This window comes from Schistocerca serialis, chromosome 10, assembly GCF_023864345.2.
Source record: "Schistocerca serialis cubense isolate TAMUIC-IGC-003099 chromosome 10, iqSchSeri2.2, whole genome shotgun sequence".
NCBI classification, from domain to species: Eukaryota; Metazoa; Arthropoda; class Insecta; order Orthoptera; family Acrididae; genus Schistocerca; species Schistocerca serialis.
This window is the reverse complement of record NC_064647.1, coordinates 72,770,319-72,792,689: the sequence shown is the minus strand read 5'-3', so window position 1 is coordinate 72,792,689 and position 22,371 is coordinate 72,770,319. Positions and strand designations below refer to the sequence as shown.

At 50.5% G+C, this 22,371-nt stretch overlaps 25 non-coding genes across 25 annotated transcripts; all 25 read left to right on the top strand.

The window, feature by feature from the left end:
- Positions 1-765: 765 nt before the first annotated feature.
- Trnaa-ugc (transfer RNA alanine (anticodon UGC)) lies at positions 766-838 on the top strand. The gene has a single exon. It is a non-coding gene; the product is annotated as a tRNA-Ala (tRNA).
- A 416-nt stretch (positions 839-1,254) lies between these two features.
- Positions 1,255-1,327, top strand: Trnaa-agc (transfer RNA alanine (anticodon AGC)). The gene has a single exon. It is a non-coding gene; the product is annotated as a tRNA-Ala (tRNA).
- A 1,013-nt stretch (positions 1,328-2,340) lies between these two features.
- Trnaa-ugc (transfer RNA alanine (anticodon UGC)) lies at positions 2,341-2,413 on the top strand. The gene has a single exon. It is a non-coding gene; the product is annotated as a tRNA-Ala (tRNA).
- Positions 2,414-2,829: 416 nt separating this feature from the next.
- Trnaa-agc (transfer RNA alanine (anticodon AGC)) lies at positions 2,830-2,902 on the top strand. The gene has a single exon. It is a non-coding gene; the product is annotated as a tRNA-Ala (tRNA).
- Positions 2,903-3,915: 1,013 nt separating this feature from the next.
- On the top strand, positions 3,916-3,988 carry Trnaa-ugc (transfer RNA alanine (anticodon UGC)). The gene has a single exon. It is a non-coding gene; the product is annotated as a tRNA-Ala (tRNA).
- A 1,502-nt stretch (positions 3,989-5,490) lies between these two features.
- Positions 5,491-5,563, top strand: Trnaa-ugc (transfer RNA alanine (anticodon UGC)). The gene has a single exon. It is a non-coding gene; the product is annotated as a tRNA-Ala (tRNA).
- A 416-nt stretch (positions 5,564-5,979) lies between these two features.
- On the top strand, positions 5,980-6,052 carry Trnaa-agc (transfer RNA alanine (anticodon AGC)). Its single transcript has one exon. It is a non-coding gene; the product is annotated as a tRNA-Ala (tRNA).
- A 1,013-nt stretch (positions 6,053-7,065) lies between these two features.
- Trnaa-ugc (transfer RNA alanine (anticodon UGC)) lies at positions 7,066-7,138 on the top strand. Its single transcript has one exon. It is a non-coding gene; the product is annotated as a tRNA-Ala (tRNA).
- A 1,502-nt stretch (positions 7,139-8,640) lies between these two features.
- Positions 8,641-8,713, top strand: Trnaa-ugc (transfer RNA alanine (anticodon UGC)). Its single transcript has one exon. It is a non-coding gene; the product is annotated as a tRNA-Ala (tRNA).
- A 416-nt stretch (positions 8,714-9,129) lies between these two features.
- On the top strand, positions 9,130-9,202 carry Trnaa-agc (transfer RNA alanine (anticodon AGC)). Its single transcript has one exon. It is a non-coding gene; the product is annotated as a tRNA-Ala (tRNA).
- A 1,013-nt stretch (positions 9,203-10,215) lies between these two features.
- On the top strand, positions 10,216-10,288 carry Trnaa-ugc (transfer RNA alanine (anticodon UGC)). The gene has a single exon. It is a non-coding gene; the product is annotated as a tRNA-Ala (tRNA).
- Positions 10,289-11,790: 1,502 nt separating this feature from the next.
- Positions 11,791-11,863, top strand: Trnaa-ugc (transfer RNA alanine (anticodon UGC)). Its single transcript has one exon. It is a non-coding gene; the product is annotated as a tRNA-Ala (tRNA).
- A 416-nt stretch (positions 11,864-12,279) lies between these two features.
- On the top strand, positions 12,280-12,352 carry Trnaa-agc (transfer RNA alanine (anticodon AGC)). The gene has a single exon. It is a non-coding gene; the product is annotated as a tRNA-Ala (tRNA).
- Positions 12,353-13,365: 1,013 nt separating this feature from the next.
- Trnag-ucc (transfer RNA glycine (anticodon UCC)) lies at positions 13,366-13,438 on the top strand. Its single transcript has one exon. It is a non-coding gene; the product is annotated as a tRNA-Gly (tRNA).
- Positions 13,439-13,854: 416 nt separating this feature from the next.
- Trnaa-agc (transfer RNA alanine (anticodon AGC)) lies at positions 13,855-13,927 on the top strand. The gene has a single exon. It is a non-coding gene; the product is annotated as a tRNA-Ala (tRNA).
- Positions 13,928-14,940: 1,013 nt separating this feature from the next.
- Positions 14,941-15,013, top strand: Trnaa-ugc (transfer RNA alanine (anticodon UGC)). Its single transcript has one exon. It is a non-coding gene; the product is annotated as a tRNA-Ala (tRNA).
- Positions 15,014-15,429: 416 nt separating this feature from the next.
- Trnaa-agc (transfer RNA alanine (anticodon AGC)) lies at positions 15,430-15,502 on the top strand. Its single transcript has one exon. It is a non-coding gene; the product is annotated as a tRNA-Ala (tRNA).
- A 1,013-nt stretch (positions 15,503-16,515) lies between these two features.
- Trnaa-ugc (transfer RNA alanine (anticodon UGC)) lies at positions 16,516-16,588 on the top strand. The gene has a single exon. It is a non-coding gene; the product is annotated as a tRNA-Ala (tRNA).
- A 416-nt stretch (positions 16,589-17,004) lies between these two features.
- On the top strand, positions 17,005-17,077 carry Trnaa-agc (transfer RNA alanine (anticodon AGC)). Its single transcript has one exon. It is a non-coding gene; the product is annotated as a tRNA-Ala (tRNA).
- Positions 17,078-18,091: 1,014 nt separating this feature from the next.
- On the top strand, positions 18,092-18,164 carry Trnaa-ugc (transfer RNA alanine (anticodon UGC)). Its single transcript has one exon. It is a non-coding gene; the product is annotated as a tRNA-Ala (tRNA).
- A 416-nt stretch (positions 18,165-18,580) lies between these two features.
- Positions 18,581-18,653, top strand: Trnaa-agc (transfer RNA alanine (anticodon AGC)). Its single transcript has one exon. It is a non-coding gene; the product is annotated as a tRNA-Ala (tRNA).
- A 1,013-nt stretch (positions 18,654-19,666) lies between these two features.
- Positions 19,667-19,739, top strand: Trnaa-ugc (transfer RNA alanine (anticodon UGC)). Its single transcript has one exon. It is a non-coding gene; the product is annotated as a tRNA-Ala (tRNA).
- A 416-nt stretch (positions 19,740-20,155) lies between these two features.
- Positions 20,156-20,228, top strand: Trnaa-agc (transfer RNA alanine (anticodon AGC)). Its single transcript has one exon. It is a non-coding gene; the product is annotated as a tRNA-Ala (tRNA).
- A 1,013-nt stretch (positions 20,229-21,241) lies between these two features.
- Positions 21,242-21,314, top strand: Trnaa-ugc (transfer RNA alanine (anticodon UGC)). Its single transcript has one exon. It is a non-coding gene; the product is annotated as a tRNA-Ala (tRNA).
- A 416-nt stretch (positions 21,315-21,730) lies between these two features.
- On the top strand, positions 21,731-21,803 carry Trnaa-agc (transfer RNA alanine (anticodon AGC)). Its single transcript has one exon. It is a non-coding gene; the product is annotated as a tRNA-Ala (tRNA).
- The last annotated feature ends 568 nt before the right edge of the window (positions 21,804-22,371 follow it).

Sequence of the window (22,371 nt, the reverse complement as noted above, 5' to 3'; positions counted from 1 at the left end):
ATTCCAATTATTTACATGCAGTCGGCTGCTACTGGTGTTGCTAGTTGTGACTGCTGATGACAGATGCCGTAGCAATCAATTCATGGAGTGAGTTGTACGTTTTGCGATACTCTGTCTCTGACAAGCAAGCAGAGGCGACATAGGCGCGAATACGGGAAGCTTGCAGCCCCTCGCTGCCTGCAGACACCGAGCAGCCACACTAGGTGGGCGGCCTAAGACGTAGGCGAAATGTGCTCACTCGCTTGGGCGCGACGTCAAGCTCTAAATAAGGGTGTCACTAGCGTGAGCGTTGCGTGTTCGTCGTGTAAAGTCGGAAAAGTCGTCTGCATGGGAGAGTGCCATGTTTGGGGAGCGTTTCGTAGTTTGCGCACTGCAATGGAGACGCGGAAACTTGTTGTGGCCCAGTCTTTTGCAGTTGGACGACAAGAGTGGTACACAGTAGTAAAGTGCGAGGCAGTGAGTTGGCATGAACAGTCGAGTGCACAATGGGGCTTCAGATGTGCTTGTTACCTCAGGTGCTGTGTGATTGTCGACATGGAGTGAAAACGGAGCAACTTGTGACTGCCCCTTCAATTTAAGACGTTAAAAACGGACGGAATTTGCAGTCGTAATACCAGAGCATCGAAACTACTTGGAACTCTTGTGTATATGAACGTGTCCGCGCCTTTGTACTCTGGTCCCTTCACCCCTGCAAACCAACCAACCATCGTGTCCGTGCACATAAGAGTAATTAAGAATGGGGAACAGCGCAGCTTGGTTGTGCTTGGGAGCGTAGCTCAGTTGGTAGAGCGTTCGCTTTGCATGTGAAAGGTCCCGGGTTCAAGTCCCGGCGCCTCCATGTTTTGTGGTCAGTGCGTGGTAAGTGTTGGTCGCGGCGAGCCTAAGGGCACGCAAGATGTTGCAAAGCCAGCGTCACAGACTCGTATACTGACGTAAGGAGAGCAAGACGTAAATGTGAGGACCGGCTGTTGTCGAGGTGTCATCGAGTGCAAATCTGCCTTAGGTAAAACGGCCTAACCTCAATGAAGTCTAGAGAGTGAACAACACTTTCGTCTACCTCAGAGCGTTGGCCGAACGCTATTTTCGACGTCGTGCGTGCCACTTTGATTTTGGCCAACTACGATTCGAGACAGAATGCAGGAAACCTGAAAGACACCCTCACAGACACATTGAGAGTAGTGTTTGTCGGCGGAATAATTGGAGTGCAAAGGTCTGTGTCATTGATATGGCTGTATGTAGCGCAGTTCGTCAGCTGTGGGCGTAGCTCAGATGGTAGAGCGCTCGCTTAGCATGCGAGAGGTACTGGGATCGATACCCAGCGCCTCCAGAATTTTTAACACACCAACATGCGCACACTGCCATGCAAGTGGAATAATTCACAGTCAGAAAATGTGTCAAGGCAGATACGAGCAAACGATTAGCAGCCACAATTGGCAAGCGTGCTGTAATGCGCAGGAAGTACCCTCCTCCCACCACTACACTTAATTTAGAAACAGTACAAGTGTTCCCATAAGATTCTCAAACCTATGTCGGAAAGATCAGCCTTGCGCCGAATTCACAAAAATCCCACTGCACATTCCAATTATTTACATGCAGTCGGCTGCTACTGGTGTTGCTAGTTGTGACTGCTGATGACAGATGCCGTAGCAATCAATTCATGGAGTGAGTTGTACGTTTTGCGATACTCTGTCTCTGACAAGCAAGCAGAGGCGACATAGGCGCGAATACGGGAAGCTTGCAGCCCCTCGCTGCCTGCAGACACCGAGCAGCCACACTAGGTGGGCGGCCTAAGACGTAGGCGAAATGTGCTCACTCGCTTGGGCGCGACGTCAAGCTCTAAATAAGGGTGTCACTAGCGTGAGCGTTGCGTGTTCGTCGTGTAAAGTCGGAAAAGTCGTCTGCATGGGAGAGTGCCATGTTTGGGGAGCGTTTCGTAGTTTGCGCAGTGCAATGGAGACGCGGAAACTTGTTGTGGCCCAGTCTTTTGCAGTTGGACGACAAGAGTGGTACACAGTAGTAAAGTGCGAGGCAGTGAGTTGGCATGAACAGTCGAGTGCACAATGGGGCTTCAGATGTGCTTGTTACCTCAGGTGCTGTGTGATTGTCGACATGGAGTGAAAACGGAGCAACTTGTGACTGCCCCTTCAATTTAAGACGTTAAAAACGGACGGAATTTGCAGTCGTAATACCAGAGCATCGAAACTACTTGGAACTCTTGTGTATATGAACGTGTCCGCGCCTTTGTACTCTGGTCCCTTCACCCCTGCAAACCAACCAACCATCGTGTCCGTGCACATAAGAGTAGTAAAGAATGGGGAACAGCGCAGCTTGGTTGTGCGTGGGGGCGTAGCTCAGTTGGTAGAGCGTTCGCTTTGCATGTGAAAGGTCCCGGGTTCAAGTCCCGGCGCCTCCATGTTTTGTGGTCAGTGCGTGGTAAGTGTTGGTCGCGGCGAGCCTAAGGGCACGCAAGATGTTGCAAAGCCAGCGTCACAGACTCGTATACTGACGTAAGGAGAGCAAGACGTAAATGTGAGGACCGGCTGTTGTCGAGGTGTCATCGAGTGCAAATCTGCCTTAGGTAAAACGGCCTAACCTCAATGAAGTCTAGAGAGTGAACAACACTTTCGTCTACCTCAGAGCGTTGGCCGAACGCTATTTTCGACGTCGTGCGTGCCACTTTGATTTTGGCCAACTACGATTCGAGACAGAATGCAGGAAACCTGAAAGACACCCTCACAGACACATTGAGAGTAGTGTTTGTCGGCGGAATAATTGGAGTGCAAAGGTCTGTGTCATTGATATGGCTGTATGTAGCGCAGTTCGTCAGCTGTGGGCGTAGCTCAGATGGTAGAGCGCTCGCTTAGCATGCGAGAGGTACTGGGATCGATACCCAGCGCCTCCAGAATTTTTAACACACCAACATGCGCACACTGCCATGCAAGTGGAATAATTCACAGTCAGAAAATGTGTCAAGGCAGATACGAGCAAACGATTAGCAGCCACAATTGGCAAGCGTGCTGTAATGCGCAGGAAGTACCCTCCTCCCACCACTACACTTAATTTAGAAACAGTACAAGTGTTCCCATAAGATTCTCAAACCTATGTCGGAAAGATCAGCCTTGCGCCGAATTCACAAAAATCCCACTGCACATTCCAATTATTTACATGCAGTCGGCTGCTACTGGTGTTGCTAGTTGTGACTGCTGATGACAGATGCCGTAGCAATCAATTCATGGAGTGAGTTGTACGTTTTGCGATACTCTGTCTCTGACAAGCAAGCAGAGGCGACATAGGCGCGAATACGGGAAGCTTGCAGCCCCTCGCTGCCTGCAGACACCGAGCAGCCACACTAGGTGGGCGGCCTAAGACGTAGGCGAAATGTGCTCACTCGCTTGGGCGCGACGTCAAGCTCTAAATAAGGGTGTCACTAGCGTGAGCGTTGCGTGTTCGTCGTGTAAAGTCGGAAAAGTCGTCTGCATGGGAGAGTGCCATGTTTGGGGAGCGTTTCGTAGTTTGCGCACTGCAATGGAGACGCGGAAACTTGTTGTGGCCCAGTCTTTTGCAGTTGGACGACAAGAGTGGTACACAGTAGTAAAGTGCGAGGCAGTGAGTTGGCATGAACAGTCGAGTGCACAATGGGGCTTCAGATGTGCTTGTTACCTCAGGTGCTGTGTGATTGTCGACATGGAGTGAAAACGGAGCAACTTGTGACTGCCCCTTCAATTTAAGACGTTAAAAACGGACGGAATTTGCAGTCGTAATACCAGAGCATCGAAACTACTTGGAACTCTTGTGTATATGAACGTGTCCGCGCCTTTATACTCTGGTCCCTTCACCCCTGCAAACCAACCAACCATCGTGTCCGTGCACATAAGAGTAGTAAAGAATGGGGAACAGCGCAGCTTGGTTGTGCTTGGGGCCGTAGCTCAGTTGGTAGAGCGTTCGCTTTGCATGTGAAAGGTCCCGGGTTCAAGCCCCGGCGCCTCCATGTTTTGTGGTCAGTGCGTGGTAAGTGTTGGTCGCGGCGAGCCTAAGGGCACGCAAGATGTTGCAAAGCCAGCGTCACAGACTCGTATACTGACGTAAGGAGAGCAAGACGTAAATGTGAGGACCGGCTGTTGTCGAGGTGTCATCGAGTGCAAATCTGCCTTAGGTAAAACGGCCTAACCTCAATGAAGTCTAGAGAGTGAACAACACTTTCGTCTACCTCAGAGCGTTGGCCGAACGCTATTTTCGACGTCGTTCGTGCCACTTTGATTTTGGCCAACTACGATTCGAGACAGAATGCAGGAAACCTGAAAGACACCCTCACAGACACATTGAGAGTAGTGTTTGTCGGCGGAATAATTGGAGTGCAAAGGTCTGTGTCTATGATATGGCTGTATGTAGCGCAGTTCGTCAGCTGGGGGCGTAGCTCAGATGGTAGAGCGCTCGCTTAGCATGCGAGACGTACTGGGATCGATAGCCAGCGCCTCCAGAATTTTTAACACACCAACATGCGCACACTGCCATGCAAGTGGAATAATTCACAGTCAGAAAATGTGTCAAGGCAGATACGAGCAAACGATTAGCAGCCACAATTGGCAAGCGTGCTGTAATGCGCAGGAAGTACCCTCCTCCCACCACTACACTTAATTTAGAAACAGTACAAGTGTTCCCATAAGATTCTCAAACCTATGTCGGAAAGATCAGCCTTGCGCCGAATTCACAAAAATCCCACTGCACATTCCAATTATTTACATGCAGTCGGCTGCTACTGGTGTTGCTAGTTGTGACTGCTGATGACAGATGCCGTAGCAATCAATTCATGGAGTGAGTTGTACGTTTTGCGATACTCTGTCTCTGACAAGCAAGCAGAGGCGACATAGGCGCGAATACGGGAAGCTTGCAGCCCCTCGCTGCCTGCAGACACCGAGCAGCCACACTAGGTGGGCGGCCTAAGACGTAGGCGAAATGTGCTCACTCGCTTGGGCGCGACGTCAAGCTCTAAATAAGGGTGTCACTAGCGTGAGCGTTGCGTGTTCGTCGTGTAAAGTCGGAAAAGTCGTCTGCATGGGAGAGTGCCATGTTTGGGGAGCGTTTCGTAGTTTGCGCAGTGCAATGGAGACGCGGAAACTTGTTGTGGCCCAGTCTTTTGCAGTTGGACGACAAGAGTGGTACACAGTAGTAAAGTGCGAGGCAGTGAGTTGGCATGAACAGTCGAGTGCACAATGGGGCTTCAGATGTGCTTGTTACCTCAGGTGCTGTGTGATTGTCGACATGGAGTGAAAACGGAGCAACTTGTGACTGCCCCTTCAATTTAAGACGTTAAAAACGGACGGAATTTGCAGTCGTAATACCAGAGCATCGAAACTACTTGGAACTCTTGTGTATATGAACGTGTCCGCGCCTTTGTACTCTGGTCCCTTCACCCCTGCAAACCAACCAACCATCGTGTCCGTGCACATAAGAGTAATTAAGAATGGGGAACAGCGCAGCTTGGTTGTGCTTGGGAGCGTAGCTCAGTTGGTAGAGCGTTCGCTTTGCATGTGAAAGGTCCCGGGTTCAAGTCCCGGCGCCTCCATGTTTTGTGGTCAGTGCGTGGTAAGTGTTGGTCGCGGCGAGCCTAAGGGCACGCAAGATGTTGCAAAGCCAGCGTCACAGACTCGTATACTGACGTAAGGAGAGCAAGACGTAAATGTGAGGACCGGCTGTTGTCGAGGTGTCATCGAGTGCAAATCTGCCTTAGGTAAAACGGCCTAACCTCAATGAAGTCTAGAGAGTGAACAACACTTTCGTCTACCTCAGAGCGTTGGCCGAACGCTATTTTCGACGTCGTGCGTGCCACTTTGATTTTGGCCAACTACGATTCGAGACAGAATGCAGGAAACCTGAAAGACACCCTCACAGACACATTGAGAGTAGTGTTTGTCGGCGGAATAATTGGAGTGCAAAGGTCTGTGTCATTGATATGGCTGTATGTAGCGCAGTTCGTCAGCTGTGGGCGTAGCTCAGATGGTAGAGCGCTCGCTTAGCATGCGAGAGGTACTGGGATCGATACCCAGCGCCTCCAGAATTTTTAACACACCAACATGCGCACACTGCCATGCAAGTGGAATAATTCACAGTCAGAAAATGTGTCAAGGCAGATACGAGCAAACGATTAGCAGCCACAATTGGCAAGCGTGCTGTAATGCGCAGGAAGTACCCTCCTCCCACCACTACACTTAATTTAGAAACAGTACAAGTGTTCCCATAAGATTCTCAAACCTATGTCGGAAAGATCAGCCTTGCGCCGAATTCACAAAAATCCCACTGCACATTCCAATTATTTACATGCAGTCGGCTGCTACTGGTGTTGCTAGTTGTGACTGCTGATGACAGATGCCGTAGCAATCAATTCATGGAGTGAGTTGTACGTTTTGCGATACTCTGTCTCTGACAAGCAAGCAGAGGCGACATAGGCGCGAATACGGGAAGCTTGCAGCCCCTCGCTGCCTGCAGACACCGAGCAGCCACACTAGGTGGGCGGCCTAAGACGTAGGCGAAATGTGCTCACTCGCTTGGGCGCGACGTCAAGCTCTAAATAAGGGTGTCACTAGCGTGAGCGTTGCGTGTTCGTCGTGTAAAGTCGGAAAAGTCGTCTGCATGGGAGAGTGCCATGTTTGGGGAGCGTTTCGTAGTTTGCGCAGTGCAATGGAGACGCGGAAACTTGTTGTGGCCCAGTCTTTTGCAGTTGGACGACAAGAGTGGTACACAGTAGTAAAGTGCGAGGCAGTGAGTTGGCATGAACAGTCGAGTGCACAATGGGGCTTCAGATGTGCTTGTTACCTCAGGTGCTGTGTGATTGTCGACATGGAGTGAAAACGGAGCAACTTGTGACTGCCCCTTCAATTTAAGACGTTAAAAACGGACGGAATTTGCAGTCGTAATACCAGAGCATCGAAACTACTTGGAACTCTTGTGTATATGAACGTGTCCGCGCCTTTATACTCTGGTCCCTTCACCCCTGCAAACCAACCAACCATCGTGTCCGTGCACATAAGAGTAGTAAAGAATGGGGAACAGCGCAGCTTGGTTGTGCTTGGGGCCGTAGCTCAGTTGGTAGAGCGTTCGCTTTGCATGTGAAAGGTCCCGGGTTCAAGCCCCGGCGCCTCCATGTTTTGTGGTCAGTGCGTGGTAAGTGTTGGTCGCGGCGAGCCTAAGGGCACGCAAGATGTTGCAAAGCCAGCGTCACAGACTCGTATACTGACGTAAGGAGAGCAAGACGTAAATGTGAGGACCGGCTGTTGTCGAGGTGTCATCGAGTGCAAATCTGCCTTAGGTAAAACGGCCTAACCTCAATGAAGTCTAGAGAGTGAACAACACTTTCGTCTACCTCAGAGCGTTGGCCGAACGCTATTTTCGACGTCGTTCGTGCCACTTTGATTTTGGCCAACTACGATTCGAGACAGAATGCAGGAAACCTGAAAGACACCCTCACAGACACATTGAGAGTAGTGTTTGTCGGCGGAATAATTGGAGTGCAAAGGTCTGTGTCTATGATATGGCTGTATGTAGCGCAGTTCGTCAGCTGGGGGCGTAGCTCAGATGGTAGAGCGCTCGCTTAGCATGCGAGACGTACTGGGATCGATAGCCAGCGCCTCCAGAATTTTTAACACACCAACATGCGCACACTGCCATGCAAGTGGAATAATTCACAGTCAGAAAATGTGTCAAGGCAGATACGAGCAAACGATTAGCAGCCACAATTGGCAAGCGTGCTGTAATGCGCAGGAAGTACCCTCCTCCCACCACTACACTTAATTTAGAAACAGTACAAGTGTTCCCATAAGATTCTCAAACCTATGTCGGAAAGATCAGCCTTGCGCCGAATTCACAAAAATCCCACTGCACATTCCAATTATTTACATGCAGTCGGCTGCTACTGGTGTTGCTAGTTGTGACTGCTGATGACAGATGCCGTAGCAATCAATTCATGGAGTGAGTTGTACGTTTTGCGATACTCTGTCTCTGACAAGCAAGCAGAGGCGACATAGGCGCGAATACGGGAAGCTTGCAGCCCCTCGCTGCCTGCAGACACCGAGCAGCCACACTAGGTGGGCGGCCTAAGACGTAGGCGAAATGTGCTCACTCGCTTGGGCGCGACGTCAAGCTCTAAATAAGGGTGTCACTAGCGTGAGCGTTGCGTGTTCGTCGTGTAAAGTCGGAAAAGTCGTCTGCATGGGAGAGTGCCATGTTTGGGGAGCGTTTCGTAGTTTGCGCAGTGCAATGGAGACGCGGAAACTTGTTGTGGCCCAGTCTTTTGCAGTTGGACGACAAGAGTGGTACACAGTAGTAAAGTGCGAGGCAGTGAGTTGGCATGAACAGTCGAGTGCACAATGGGGCTTCAGATGTGCTTGTTACCTCAGGTGCTGTGTGATTGTCGACATGGAGTGAAAACGGAGCAACTTGTGACTGCCCCTTCAATTTAAGACGTTAAAAACGGACGGAATTTGCAGTCGTAATACCAGAGCATCGAAACTACTTGGAACTCTTGTGTATATGAACGTGTCCGCGCCTTTGTACTCTGGTCCCTTCACCCCTGCAAACCAACCAACCATCGTGTCCGTGCACATAAGAGTAATTAAGAATGGGGAACAGCGCAGCTTGGTTGTGCTTGGGAGCGTAGCTCAGTTGGTAGAGCGTTCGCTTTGCATGTGAAAGGTCCCGGGTTCAAGTCCCGGCGCCTCCATGTTTTGTGGTCAGTGCGTGGTAAGTGTTGGTCGCGGCGAGCCTAAGGGCACGCAAGATGTTGCAAAGCCAGCGTCACAGACTCGTATACTGACGTAAGGAGAGCAAGACGTAAATGTGAGGACCGGCTGTTGTCGAGGTGTCATCGAGTGCAAATCTGCCTTAGGTAAAACGGCCTAACCTCAATGAAGTCTAGAGAGTGAACAACACTTTCGTCTACCTCAGAGCGTTGGCCGAACGCTATTTTCGACGTCGTGCGTGCCACTTTGATTTTGGCCAACTACGATTCGAGACAGAATGCAGGAAACCTGAAAGACACCCTCACAGACACATTGAGAGTAGTGTTTGTCGGCGGAATAATTGGAGTGCAAAGGTCTGTGTCATTGATATGGCTGTATGTAGCGCAGTTCGTCAGCTGTGGGCGTAGCTCAGATGGTAGAGCGCTCGCTTAGCATGCGAGAGGTACTGGGATCGATACCCAGCGCCTCCAGAATTTTTAACACACCAACATGCGCACACTGCCATGCAAGTGGAATAATTCACAGTCAGAAAATGTGTCAAGGCAGATACGAGCAAACGATTAGCAGCCACAATTGGCAAGCGTGCTGTAATGCGCAGGAAGTACCCTCCTCCCACCACTACACTTAATTTAGAAACAGTACAAGTGTTCCCATAAGATTCTCAAACCTATGTCGGAAAGATCAGCCTTGCGCCGAATTCACAAAAATCCCACTGCACATTCCAATTATTTACATGCAGTCGGCTGCTACTGGTGTTGCTAGTTGTGACTGCTGATGACAGATGCCGTAGCAATCAATTCATGGAGTGAGTTGTACGTTTTGCGATACTCTGTCTCTGACAAGCAAGCAGAGGCGACATAGGCGCGAATACGGGAAGCTTGCAGCCCCTCGCTGCCTGCAGACACCGAGCAGCCACACTAGGTGGGCGGCCTAAGACGTAGGCGAAATGTGCTCACTCGCTTGGGCGCGACGTCAAGCTCTAAATAAGGGTGTCACTAGCGTGAGCGTTGCGTGTTCGTCGTGTAAAGTCGGAAAAGTCGTCTGCATGGGAGAGTGCCATGTTTGGGGAGCGTTTCGTAGTTTGCGCACTGCAATGGAGACGCGGAAACTTGTTGTGGCCCAGTCTTTTGCAGTTGGACGACAAGAGTGGTACACAGTAGTAAAGTGCGAGGCAGTGAGTTGGCATGAACAGTCGAGTGCACAATGGGGCTTCAGATGTGCTTGTTACCTCAGGTGCTGTGTGATTGTCGACATGGAGTGAAAACGGAGCAACTTGTGACTGCCCCTTCAATTTAAGACGTTAAAAACGGACGGAATTTGCAGTCGTAATACCAGAGCATCGAAACTACTTGGAACTCTTGTGTATATGAACGTGTCCGCGCCTTTATACTCTGGTCCCTTCACCCCTGCAAACCAACCAACCATCGTGTCCGTGCACATAAGAGTAGTAAAGAATGGGGAACAGCGCAGCTTGGTTGTGCTTGGGGCCGTAGCTCAGTTGGTAGAGCGTTCGCTTTGCATGTGAAAGGTCCCGGGTTCAAGCCCCGGCGCCTCCATGTTTTGTGGTCAGTGCGTGGTAAGTGTTGGTCGCGGCGAGCCTAAGGGCACGCAAGATGTTGCAAAGCCAGCGTCACAGACTCGTATACTGACGTAAGGAGAGCAAGACGTAAATGTGAGGACCGGCTGTTGTCGAGGTGTCATCGAGTGCAAATCTGCCTTAGGTAAAACGGCCTAACCTCAATGAAGTCTAGAGAGTGAACAACACTTTCGTCTACCTCAGAGCGTTGGCCGAACGCTATTTTCGACGTCGTTCGTGCCACTTTGATTTTGGCCAACTACGATTCGAGACAGAATGCAGGAAACCTGAAAGACACCCTCACAGACACATTGAGAGTAGTGTTTGTCGGCGGAATAATTGGAGTGCAAAGGTCTGTGTCTATGATATGGCTGTATGTAGCGCAGTTCGTCAGCTGGGGGCGTAGCTCAGATGGTAGAGCGCTCGCTTAGCATGCGAGACGTACTGGGATCGATAGCCAGCGCCTCCAGAATTTTTAACACACCAACATGCGCACACTGCCATGCAAGTGGAATAATTCACAGTCAGAAAATGTGTCAAGGCAGATACGAGCAAACGATTAGCAGCCACAATTGGCAAGCGTGCTGTAATGCGCAGGAAGTACCCTCCTCCCACCACTACACTTAATTTAGAAACAGTACAAGTGTTCCCATAAGATTCTCAAACCTATGTCGGAAAGATCAGCCTTGCGCCGAATTCACAAAAATCCCACTGCACATTCCAATTATTTACATGCAGTCGGCTGCTACTGGTGTTGCTAGTTGTGACTGCTGATGACAGATGCCGTAGCAATCAATTCATGGAGTGAGTTGTACGTTTTGCGATACTCTGTCTCTGACAAGCAAGCAGAGGCGACATAGGCGCGAATACGGGAAGCTTGCAGCCCCTCGCTGCCTGCAGACACCGAGCAGCCACACTAGGTGGGCGGCCTAAGACGTAGGCGAAATGTGCTCACTCGCTTGGGCGCGACGTCAAGCTCTAAATAAGGGTGTCACTAGCGTGAGCGTTGCGTGTTCGTCGTGTAAAGTCGGAAAAGTCGTCTGCATGGGAGAGTGCCATGTTTGGGGAGCGTTTCGTAGTTTGCGCAGTGCAATGGAGACGCGGAAACTTGTTGTGGCCCAGTCTTTTGCAGTTGGACGACAAGAGTGGTACACAGTAGTAAAGTGCGAGGCAGTGAGTTGGCATGAACAGTCGAGTGCACAATGGGGCTTCAGATGTGCTTGTTACCTCAGGTGCTGTGTGATTGTCGACATGGAGTGAAAACGGAGCAACTTGTGACTGCCCCTTCAATTTAAGACGTTAAAAACGGACGGAATTTGCAGTCGTAATACCAGAGCATCGAAACTACTTGGAACTCTTGTGTATATGAACGTGTCCGCGCCTTTGTACTCTGGTCCCTTCACCCCTGCAAACCAACCAACCATCGTGTCCGTGCACATAAGAGTAGTAAAGAATGGGGAACAGCGCAGCTTGGTTGTGCGTGGGGGCGTAGCTCAGTTGGTAGAGCGTTCGCTTTGCATGTGAAAGGTCCCGGGTTCAAGCCCCGGCGCCTCCATGTTTTGTGGTCAGTGCGTGGTAAGTGTTGGTCGCGGCGAGCCTAAGGGCACGCAAGATGTTGCAAAGCCAGCGTCACAGACTCGTATACTGACGTAAGGAGAGCAAGACGTAAATGTGAGGACCGGCTGTTGTCGAGGTGTCATCGAGTGCAAATCTGCCTTAGGTAAAACGGCCTAACCTCAATGAAGTCTAGAGAGTGAACAACACTTTCGTCTACCTCAGAGCGTTGGCCGAACGCTATTTTCGACGTCGTGCGTGCCACTTTGATTTTGGCCAACTACGATTCGAGACAGAATGCAGGAAACCTGAAAGACACCCTCACAGACACATTGAGAGTAGTGTTTGTCGGCGGAATAATTGGAGTGCAAAGGTCTGTGTCATTGATATGGCTGTATGTAGCGCAGTTCGTCAGCTGGGGGCGTAGCTCAGATGGTAGAGCGTTCGCTTAGCATGCGAGAGGTACTGGGATCGATACCCAGCGCCTCCAGAATTTTTAACACACCAACATGCGCACACTGCCATGCAAGTGGAATAATTCACAGTCAGAAAATGTGTCAAGGCAGATACGAGCAAACGATTAGCAGCCACAATTGGCAAGCGTGCTGTAATGCGCAGGAAGTACCCTCCTCCCACCACTACACTTAATTTAGAAACAGTACAAGTGTTCCCATAAGATTCTCAAACCTATGTCGGAAAGATCAGCCTTGCGCCGAATTCACAAAAATCCCACTGCACATTCCAATTATTTACATGCAGTCGGATGCTACTGGTGTTGCTAGTTGTGACTGCTGATGACAGATGCCGTAGCAATCAAGAAATGGAGTGAGTTGTACGTTTTGCGATACTCTGTCTCTGACAAGCAAACAGAGGCGACATAGGCGCGAATACGGGAAGCTTGCAGCCCCTCGCTGCCTGCAGACACCGAGCAGCCACACTAGGTGGGCGGCCTAAGACGTAGGCGAAATGTGCTCACTCGCTTGGGCGCGACGTCAAGCTCTAAATAAGGGTGTCACTAGCGTGAGCGTTGCGTGTTCGTCGTGTAAAGTCGGAAAAGTCGTCTGCATGGGAGAGTGCCATGTTTGGGGAGCGTTTCGTAGTTTGCGCAGTGCAATGGAGACGCGGAAACTTGTTGTGGCCCAGTCTTTTGCAGTTGGACGACAAGAGTGGTACACAGTAGTAAAGTGCGAGGCAGTGAGTTGGCATGAACAGTCGAGTGCACAATGGGGCTTCAGATGTGCTTGTTACCTCAGGTGCTGTGTGATTGTCGACATGGAGTGAAAACGGAGCAACTTGTGACTGCCCCTTCAATTTAAGACGTTAAAAACGGACGGAATTTGCAGTCGTAATACCAGAGCATCGAAACTACTTGGAACTCTTGTGTATATGAACGTGTCCGCGCCTTTGTACTCTGGTCCCTTCACCCCTGCAAACCAACCAACCATCGTGTCCGTGCACATAAGAGTAGTAAAGAATGGGGAACAGCGCAGCTTGGTTGTGCTTGGGGGCGTAGCTCAGTTGGTAGAGCGTTCGCTTTCCATGTGAAAGGTCCCGGGTTCAAGCCCCGGCGCCTCCATGTTTTGTGGTCAGTGCGTGGTAAGTGTTGGTCGCGGCGAGCCTAAGGGCACGCAAGATTTTGCAAAGCCAGCGTCACAGACTCGTATACTGACGTAAGGAGAGCAAGACGTAAATGTGAGGACCGGCTGTTGTCGAGGTGTCATCGAGTGCAAATCTGCCTTAGGTAAAACGGCCTAACCTCAATGAAGTCTAGAGAGTGAACAACACTTTCGTCTACCTCAGAGCGTTGGCCGAACGCTATTTTCGACGTCGTGCGTGCCACTTTGATTTTGGCCAACTACGATTCGAGACAGAATGCAGGAAACCTGAAAGACACCCTCACAGACACATTGAGAGTAGTGTTTGTCGGCGGAATAATTGGAGTGCAAAGGTCTGTGTCATTGATATGGCTGTATGTAGCGCAGTTCGTCAGCTGGGGGCGTAGCTCAGATGGTAGAGCGTTCGCTTAGCATGCGAGAGGTACTGGGATCGATACCCAGCGCCTCCAGAATTTTTAACACACCAACATGCGCACACTGCCATGCAAGTGGAATAATTCACAGTCAGAAAATGTGTCAAGGCAGATACGAGCAAACGATTAGCAGCCACAATTGGCAAGCGTGCTGTAATGCGCAGGAAGTACCCTCCTCCCACCACTACACTTAATTTAGAAACAGTACAAGTGTTCCCATAAGATTCTCAAACCTATGTCGGAAAGATCAGCCTTGCGCCGAATTCACAAAAATCCCACTGCACATTCCAATTATTTACATGCAGTCGGCTGCTACTGGTGTTGCTAGTTGTGACTGCTGATGACAGATGCCGTAGCAATCAAGAAATGGAGTGAGTTGTACGTTTTGCGATACTCTGTCTCTGACAAGCAAGCAGAGGCGACATAGGCGCGAATACGGGAAGCTTGCAGCCCCTCGCTGCCTGCAGACACCGAGCAGCCACACTAGGTGGGCGGCCTAAGACGTAGGCGAAATGTGCTCACTCGCTTGGGCGCGACGTCAAGCTCTAAATAAGGGTGTCACTAGCGTGAGCGTTGCGTGTTCGTCGTGTAAAGTCGGAAAAGTCGTCTGCATGGGAGAGTGCCATGTTTGGGGAGCGTTTCGTAGTTTGCGCAGTGCAATGGAGACGCGGAAACTTGTTGTGGCCCAGTCTTTTGCAGTTGGACGACAAGAGTGGTACACAGTAGTAAAGTGCGAGGCAGTGAGTTGGCATGAACAGTCGAGTGCACAATGGGGCTTCAGATGTGCTTGTTACCTCAGGTGCTGTGTGATTGTCGACATGGAGTGAAAACGGAGCAACTTGTGACTGCCCCTTCAATTTAAGACGTTAAAAACGGACGGAATTTGCAGTCGTAATACCAGAGCATCGAAACTACTTGGAACTCTTGTGTATATGAACGTGTCCGCGCCTTTGTACTCTGGTCCCTTCACCCCTGCAAACCAACCAACCATCGTGTCCGTGCACATAAGAGTAGTAAAGAATGGGGAACAGCGCAGCTTGGTTGTGCGTGGGGGCGTAGCTCAGTTGGTAGAGCGTTCGCTTTGCATGTGAAAGGTCCCGGGTTCAAGCCCCGGCGCCTCCATGTTTTGTGGTCAGTGCGTGGTAAGTGTTGGTCGCGGCGAGCCTAAGGGCACGCAAGATGTTGCAAAGCCAGCGTCACAGACTCGTATACTGACGTAAGGAGAGCAAGACGTAAATGTGAGGACCGGCTGTTGTCGAGGTGTCATCGAGTGCAAATCTGCCTTAGGTAAAACGGCCTAACCTCAATGAAGTCTAGAGAGTGAACAACACTTTCGTCTACCTCAGAGCGTTGGCCGAACGCTATTTTCGACGTCGTGCGTGCCACTTTGATTTTGGCCAACTACGATTCGAGACAGAATGCAGGAAACCTGAAAGACACCCTCACAGACACATTGAGAGTAGTGTTTGTCGGCGGAATAATTGGAGTGCAAAGGTCTGTGTCATTGATATGGCTGTATGTAGCGCAGTTCGTCAGCTGGGGGCGTAGCTCAGATGGTAGAGCGCTCGCTTAGCATGCGAGACGTACTGGGATCGATACCCAGCGCCTCCAGAATTTTTAACACACCAACATGCGCACACTGCCATGCAAGTGGAATAATTCACAGTCAGAAAATGTGTCAAGGCAGATACGAGCGAACGATTAGCAGCCACAATTGGCAAGCGTGCTGTAATGCGCAGGAAGTACCCTCCTCCCACCACTACACTTAATTTAGAAACAGTACAAGTGTTCCCATAAGATTCTCAAACCTATGTCGGAAAGATCAGCCTTGCGCCGAATTCACAAAAATCCCACTGCACATTCCAATTATTTACATGCAGTCGGCTGCTACTGGTGTTGCTAGTTGTGACTGCTGATGACAGATGCCGTAGCAATCAAGAAATGGAGTGAGTTGTACGTTTTGCGATACTCTGTCTCTGACAAGCAAGCAGAGGCGACATAGGCGCGAATACGGGAAGCTTGCAGCCCCTCGCTGCCTGCAGACACCGAGCAGCCACACTAGGTGAGCGGCCTAAGACGTAGGCGAAATGTGCTCACTCGCTTGGGCGCGACGTCAAGCTCTAAATAAGGGTGTCACTAGCGTGAGCGTTGCGTGTTCGTCGTGTAAAGTGGGAAAAGTCGTCTGCATGGGAGAGTGCCATGTTTGGGGAGCGTTTCGTAGTTTGCGCACTGCAATGGAGACGCGGAAACTTGTTGTGGCCCAGTCTTTTGCAGTTGGACGACAAGAGTGGTACACAGTAGTAAAGTGCGAGGCAGTGAGTTGGCATGAACAGTCGAGTGCACAATGGGGCTTCAGATGTGCTTGTTACCTCAGGTGCTGTGTGATTGTCGACATGGAGTGAAAACGGAGCAACTTGTGACTGCCCCTTCAATTTAAGACGTTAAAAACGGACGGAATTTGCAGCCGTAATACCAGAGCATCGAAACTACTTGGAACTCTTGTGTATATGAACGTGTCCGCGCCTTTGTACTCTGGTCCCTTCACCCCTGCAAACCAACCAACCATCGTGTCCGTGCACATAAGAGTAGTAAAGAATGGGGAACAGCGCAGCTTGGTTGTGCGTGGGGGCGTAGCTCAGTTGGTAGAGCGTTCGCTTTGCATGTGAAAGGTCCCGGGTTCAAGCCCCGGCGCCTCCATGTTTTGTGGTCAGTGCGTGGTAAGTGTTGGTCGCGGCGAGCCTAAGGGCACGCAAGATGTTGCAAAGCCAGCGTCACAGACTCGTATACTGACGTAAGGAGAGCAAGACGTAAATGTGAGGACCGGCTGTTGTCGAGGTGTCATCGAGTGCAAATCTGCCTTAGGTAAAACGGCCTAACCTCAATGAAGTCTAGAGAGTGAACAACACTTTCGTCTACCTCAGAGCGTTGGCCGAACGCTATTTTCGACGTCGTGCGTGCCACTTTGATTTTGGCCAACTACGATTCGAGACAGAATGCAGGAAACCTGAAAGACACCCTCACAGACACATTGAGAGTAGTGTTTGTCGGCGGAATAATTGGAGTGCAAAGGTCTGTGTCATTGATATGGCTGTATGTAGCGCAGTTCGTCAGCTGGGGGCGTAGCTCAGATGGTAGAGCGCTCGCTTAGCATGCGAGAGGTACTGGGATCGATACCCAGCGCCTCCAGAATTTTTAACACACGAACATGCGCACACTGCCATGCAAGTGGAATAATTCACAGTCAGATAATGTGTCAAGGCAGATACGAGCGAACGATTAGCAGCCACAATTGGCAAGCGTGCTGTAATGCGCAGGAAGTACCCTCCTCCCACCACTACACTTAATTTAGAAACAGTACAAGTGTTCCCATAAGATTCTCAAACCTATGTCGGAAAGATCAGCCTTGCGCCGAATTCACAAAAATCCCACTGCACATTCCAATTATTTACATGCAAGTCGGCTGCTACTGGTGTTGCTAGTTGTGACTGCTGATGACAGATGCCGTAGCAATCAATTCATGGAGTGAGTTGTACGTTTTGCGATACTCTGTCTCTGACAAGCAAGCAGAGGCGACATAGGCGCGAATACGGGAAGCTTGCAGCCCCTCGCTGCCTGCAGACACCGAGCAGCCACACTAGGTGGGCGGCCTAAGACGTAGGCGAAATGTGCTCACTCGCTTGGGCGCGACGTCAAGCTCTAAATAAGGGTGTCACTAGCGTGAGCGTTGCGTGTTCGTCGTGTAAAGTGGGAAAAGTCGTCTGCATGGGAGAGTGCCATGTTTGGGGAGCGTTTCGTAGTTTGCGCACTGCAATGGAGACGCGGAAACTTGTTGTGGCCCAGTCTTTTGCAGTTGGACGACAAGAGTGGTACACAGTAGTAAAGTGCGAGGCAGTGAGTTGGCATGAACAGTCAAGTGCACAATGGGGCTTCAGATGTGCTTGTTACCTCAGGTGCTGTGTGATTGTCGACATGGAGTGAAAACGGAGCAACTTGTGACTGCCCCTTCAATTTAAGACGTTAAAAACGGACGGAATTTGCAGTCGTAATACCAGAGCATCGAAACTACTTGGAACTCTTGTGTATATGAACGTGTCCGCGCCTTTGTACTCTGGTCCCTTCACCCCTGCAAACCAACCAACCATCGTGTCCGTGCACATAAGAGTAGTAAAGAATGGGGAACAGCGCAGCTTGGTTGTGCGTGGGGGCGTAGCTCAGTTGGTAGAGCGTTCGCTTTGCATGTGAAAGGTCCCGGGTTCAAGCCCCGGCGCCTCCATGTTTTGTGGTCAGTGCGTGGTAAGTGTTGGTCGCGGCGAGCCTAAGGGCACGCAAGATGTTGCAAAGCCAGCGTCAAGGACTCGTATACTGACGTAAGGAGAGCAAGACGTAAATGTGAGGACCGGCTGTTGTCGAGGTGTCATCGAGTGCAAATCTGCCTTAGGTAAAACGGCCTAACCTCAATGAAGTCTAGAGAGTGAACAACACTTTCGTCTACCTCAGAGCGTTGGCCGAACGCTATTTTCGACGTCGTGCGTGCCACTTTGATTTTGGCCAACTACGATTCGAGACAGAATGCAGGAAACCTGAAAGACACCCTCACAGACACATTGAGAGTAGTGTTTGTCGGCGGAATAATTGGAGTGCAAAGGTCTGTGTCATTGATATGGCTGTATGTAGCGCAGTTCGTCAGCTGTGGGCGTAGCTCAGATGGTAGAGCGCTCGCTTAGCATGCGAGAGGTACTGGGATCGATACCCAGCGCCTCCAGAATTTTTAACACACCAACATGCGCACACTGCCATGCAAGTGGAATAATTCACAGTCAGAAAATGTGTCAAGGCAGCTACGAGCGAACGATTAGCAGCCACAATTGGCAAGCGTGCTGTAATGCGCAGGAAGTACCCTCCTCCCACCACTACACTTTATTTAGAAACAGTACAAGTGTTCCCATAAGATTCTCAAACCTATGTCGGAAAGATCAGCCTTGCGCCGAATTCACAAAAATCCCACTGCACATTGCAATTATTTACATGCAGTCGGCTGCTACTGGTGTTGCTAGTTGTGACTGCTGATGACAGATGCCGTAGCAATCAATTCATGGAGTGAGTTGTACGTTTTGCGATACTCTGTCTCTGACAAGCAAGCAGAGGCGACATAGGCGCGAATACGGGAAGCTTGCAGCCCCTCGCTGCCTGCAGACACCGAGCAGCCACACTAGGTGGGCGGCCTAAGACGTAGGCGAAATGTGCTCACTCGCTTGGGCGCGACGTCAAGCTCTAAATAAGGGTGTCACTAGCGTGAGCGTTGCGTGTTCGTCGTGTAAAGTCGGAAAAGTCGTCTGCATGGGAGAGTGCCATGTTTGGGGAGCGTTTCGTAGTTTGCGCAGTGCAATGGAGACGCGGAAACTTGTTGTGGCCCAGTCTTTTGCAGTTGGACGACAAGAGTGGTACACAGTAGTAAAGTGCGAGGCAGTGAGTTGTCATGAACAGTCGAGTGCACAATGGGGCTTCAGATGTGCTTGTTACCTCAGGTGCTGTGTGATTGTCGACATGGAGTGAAAACGGAGCAACTTGTGACTGCCCCTTCAATTTAAGACGTTAAAAACGGACGGAATTTGCAGTCGTAATACCAGAGCATCGAAACTACTTGGAACTCTTGTGTATATGAACGTGTCCGCGCCTTTATACTCTGGTCCCTTCACCCCTGCAAACCAACCAACCATCGTGTCCGTGCACATAAGAGTAGTAAAGAATGGGGAACAGCGCAGCTTGGTTGTGCTTGGGGGCGTAGCTCAGTTGGTAGAGCGTTCGCTTTGCATGTGAAAGGTCCCGGGTTCAAGCCCCGGCGCCTCCATGTTTTGTGGTCAGTGCGTGGTAAGTGTTGGTCGCGGCGAGCCTAAGGGCACGCAAGATGTTGCAAAGCCAGCGTCACAGACTCGTATACTGACGTAAGGAGAGCAAGACGTAAATGTGAGGACCGGCTGTTGTCGAGGTGTCATCGAGTGCAAATCTGCCTTAGGTAAAACGGCCTAACCTCAATGAAGTCTAGAGAGTGAACAACACTTTCGTCTACCTCAGAGCGTTGGCCGAACGCTATTTTCGACGTCGTGCGTGCCACTTTGATTTTGGCCAACTACGATTCGAGACAGAATGCAGGAAACCTGAAAGACACCCTCACAGACACATTGAGAGTAGTGTTTGTCGGCGGAATAATTGGAGTGCAAAGGTCTGTGTCATTGATATGGCTGTATGTAGCGCAGTTCGTCAGCTGGGGGCGTAGCTCAGATGGTAGAGCGCTCGCTTAGCATGCGAGAGGTACTGGGATCGATACCCAGCGCCTCCAGAATTTTTAACACACCAACATGCGCACACTGCCATGCAAGTGGAATAATTCACAGTCAGAAAATGTGTCAAGGCAGATACGAGCAAACGATTAGCAGCCACAATTGGCAAGCGTGCTGTAATGCGCAGGAAGTACCCTCCTCCCACCACTACACTTAATTTAGAAACAGTACAAGTGTTCCCATAAGATTCTCAAACCTATGTCGGAAAGATCAGCCTTGCGCCGAATTCACAAAAATCCCACTGCACATTCCAATTATTTACATGCAGTCGGCTGCTACTGGTGTTGCTAGTTGTGACTGCTGATGACAGATGCCGTAGCAATCAATTCATGGAGTGAGTTGTACGTTTTGCGATACTCTGTCTCTGACAAGCAAGCAGAGGCGACATAGGCGCGAATACGGGAAGCTTGCAGCCCCTCGCTGCCTGCAGACACCGAGCAGCCACACTAGGTGGGCGGCCTAAGACGTAGGCGAAATGTGCTCACTCGCTTGGGCGCGACGTCAAGCTCTAAATAAGGGTGTCACTAGCGTGAGCGTTGCGTGTTCGTCGTGTAAAGTGGGAAAAGTCGTCTGCATGGGAGAGTGCCATGTTTGGGGAGCGTTTCGTAGTTTGCGCACTGCAATGGAGACGCGGAAACTTGTTGTGGCCCAGTCTTTTGCAGTTGGACGACAAGAGTGGTACACAGTAGTAAAGTGCGAGGCAGTGAGTTGGCATGAACAGTCGAGTGCACAATGGGGCTTCAGATGTGCTTGTTACCTCAGGTGCTGTGTGATTGTCGACATGGAGTGAAAACGGAGCAACTTGTGACTGCCCCTTCAATTTAAGACGTTAAAAACGGACGGAATTTGCAGTCGTAATACCAGAGCATCGAAACTACTTGGAACTCTTGTGTATATGAACGTGTCCGCGCCTTTGTACTCTGGTCCCTTCACCCCTGCAAACCAACCAACCATCGTGTCCGTGCACATAAGAGTAGTAAAGAATGGGGAACAGCGCAGCTTGGTTGTGCGTGGGGGCGTAGCTCATTTGGTAGAGCGTTCGCTTTGCATGTGAAAGGTCCCGGGTTCAAGCCCCGGCGCCTCCATGTTTTGTGGTCAGTGCGTGGTAAGTGTTGGTCGCGGCGAGCCTAAGGGCACGCAAGATGTTGCAAAGCCAGCGTCACAGACTCGTATACTGACGTAAGGAGAGCAAGACGTAAATGTGAGGACCGGCTGTTGTCGAGGTGTCATCGAGTGCAAATCTGCCTTAGGTAAAACGGCCTAACCTCAATGAAGTCTAGAGAGTGAACAACACTTTCGTCTACCTCAGAGCGTTGGCCGAACGCTATTTTCGACGTCGTGCGTGCCACTTTGATTTTGGCCAACTACGATTCGAGACAGAATGCAGGAAACCTGAAAGACACCCTCACAGACACATTGAGAGTAGTGTTTGTCGGCGGAATAATTGGAGTGCAAAGGTCTGTGTCTTTGATATGGCTGTATGTAGCGCAGTTCGTCAGCTGGGGGCGTAGCTCAGATGGTAGAGCGTTCGCTTAGCATGCGAGAGGTACTGGGATCGATACCCAGCGCCTCCAGAATTTTTAACACACCAACATGCGCACACTGCCATGCAAGTGGAATAATTCACAGTCAGAAAATGTGTCAAGGCAGCTACGAGCGAACGATTAGCAGCCACAATTGGCAAGCGTGCTGTAATGCGCAGGAAGTACCCTCCTCCCACCACTACACTTAATTTAGAAACAGTACAAGTGTTCCCATAAGATTCTCAAACCTATGTCGGAAAGATCAGCCTTGCGCCGAATTCACAAAAATCCCACTGCACATTGCAATTATTTACATGCAGTCGGCTGCTACTGGTGTTGCTAGTTGTGACTGCTGATGACAGATGCCGTAGCAATCAATTCATGGAGTGAGTTGTACGTTTTGCGATACTCTGTCTCTGACAAGCAAGCAGAGGCGACATAGGCGCGAATACGGGAAGCTTGCAGCCCCTCGCTGCCTGCAGACACCGAGCAGCCACACTAGGTGGGCGGCCTAAGACGTAGGCGAAATGTGCTCACTCGCTTGGGCGCGACGTCAAGCTCTAAATAAGGGTGTCACTAGCGTGAGCGTTGCGTGTTCGTCGTGTAAAGTCGGAAAAGT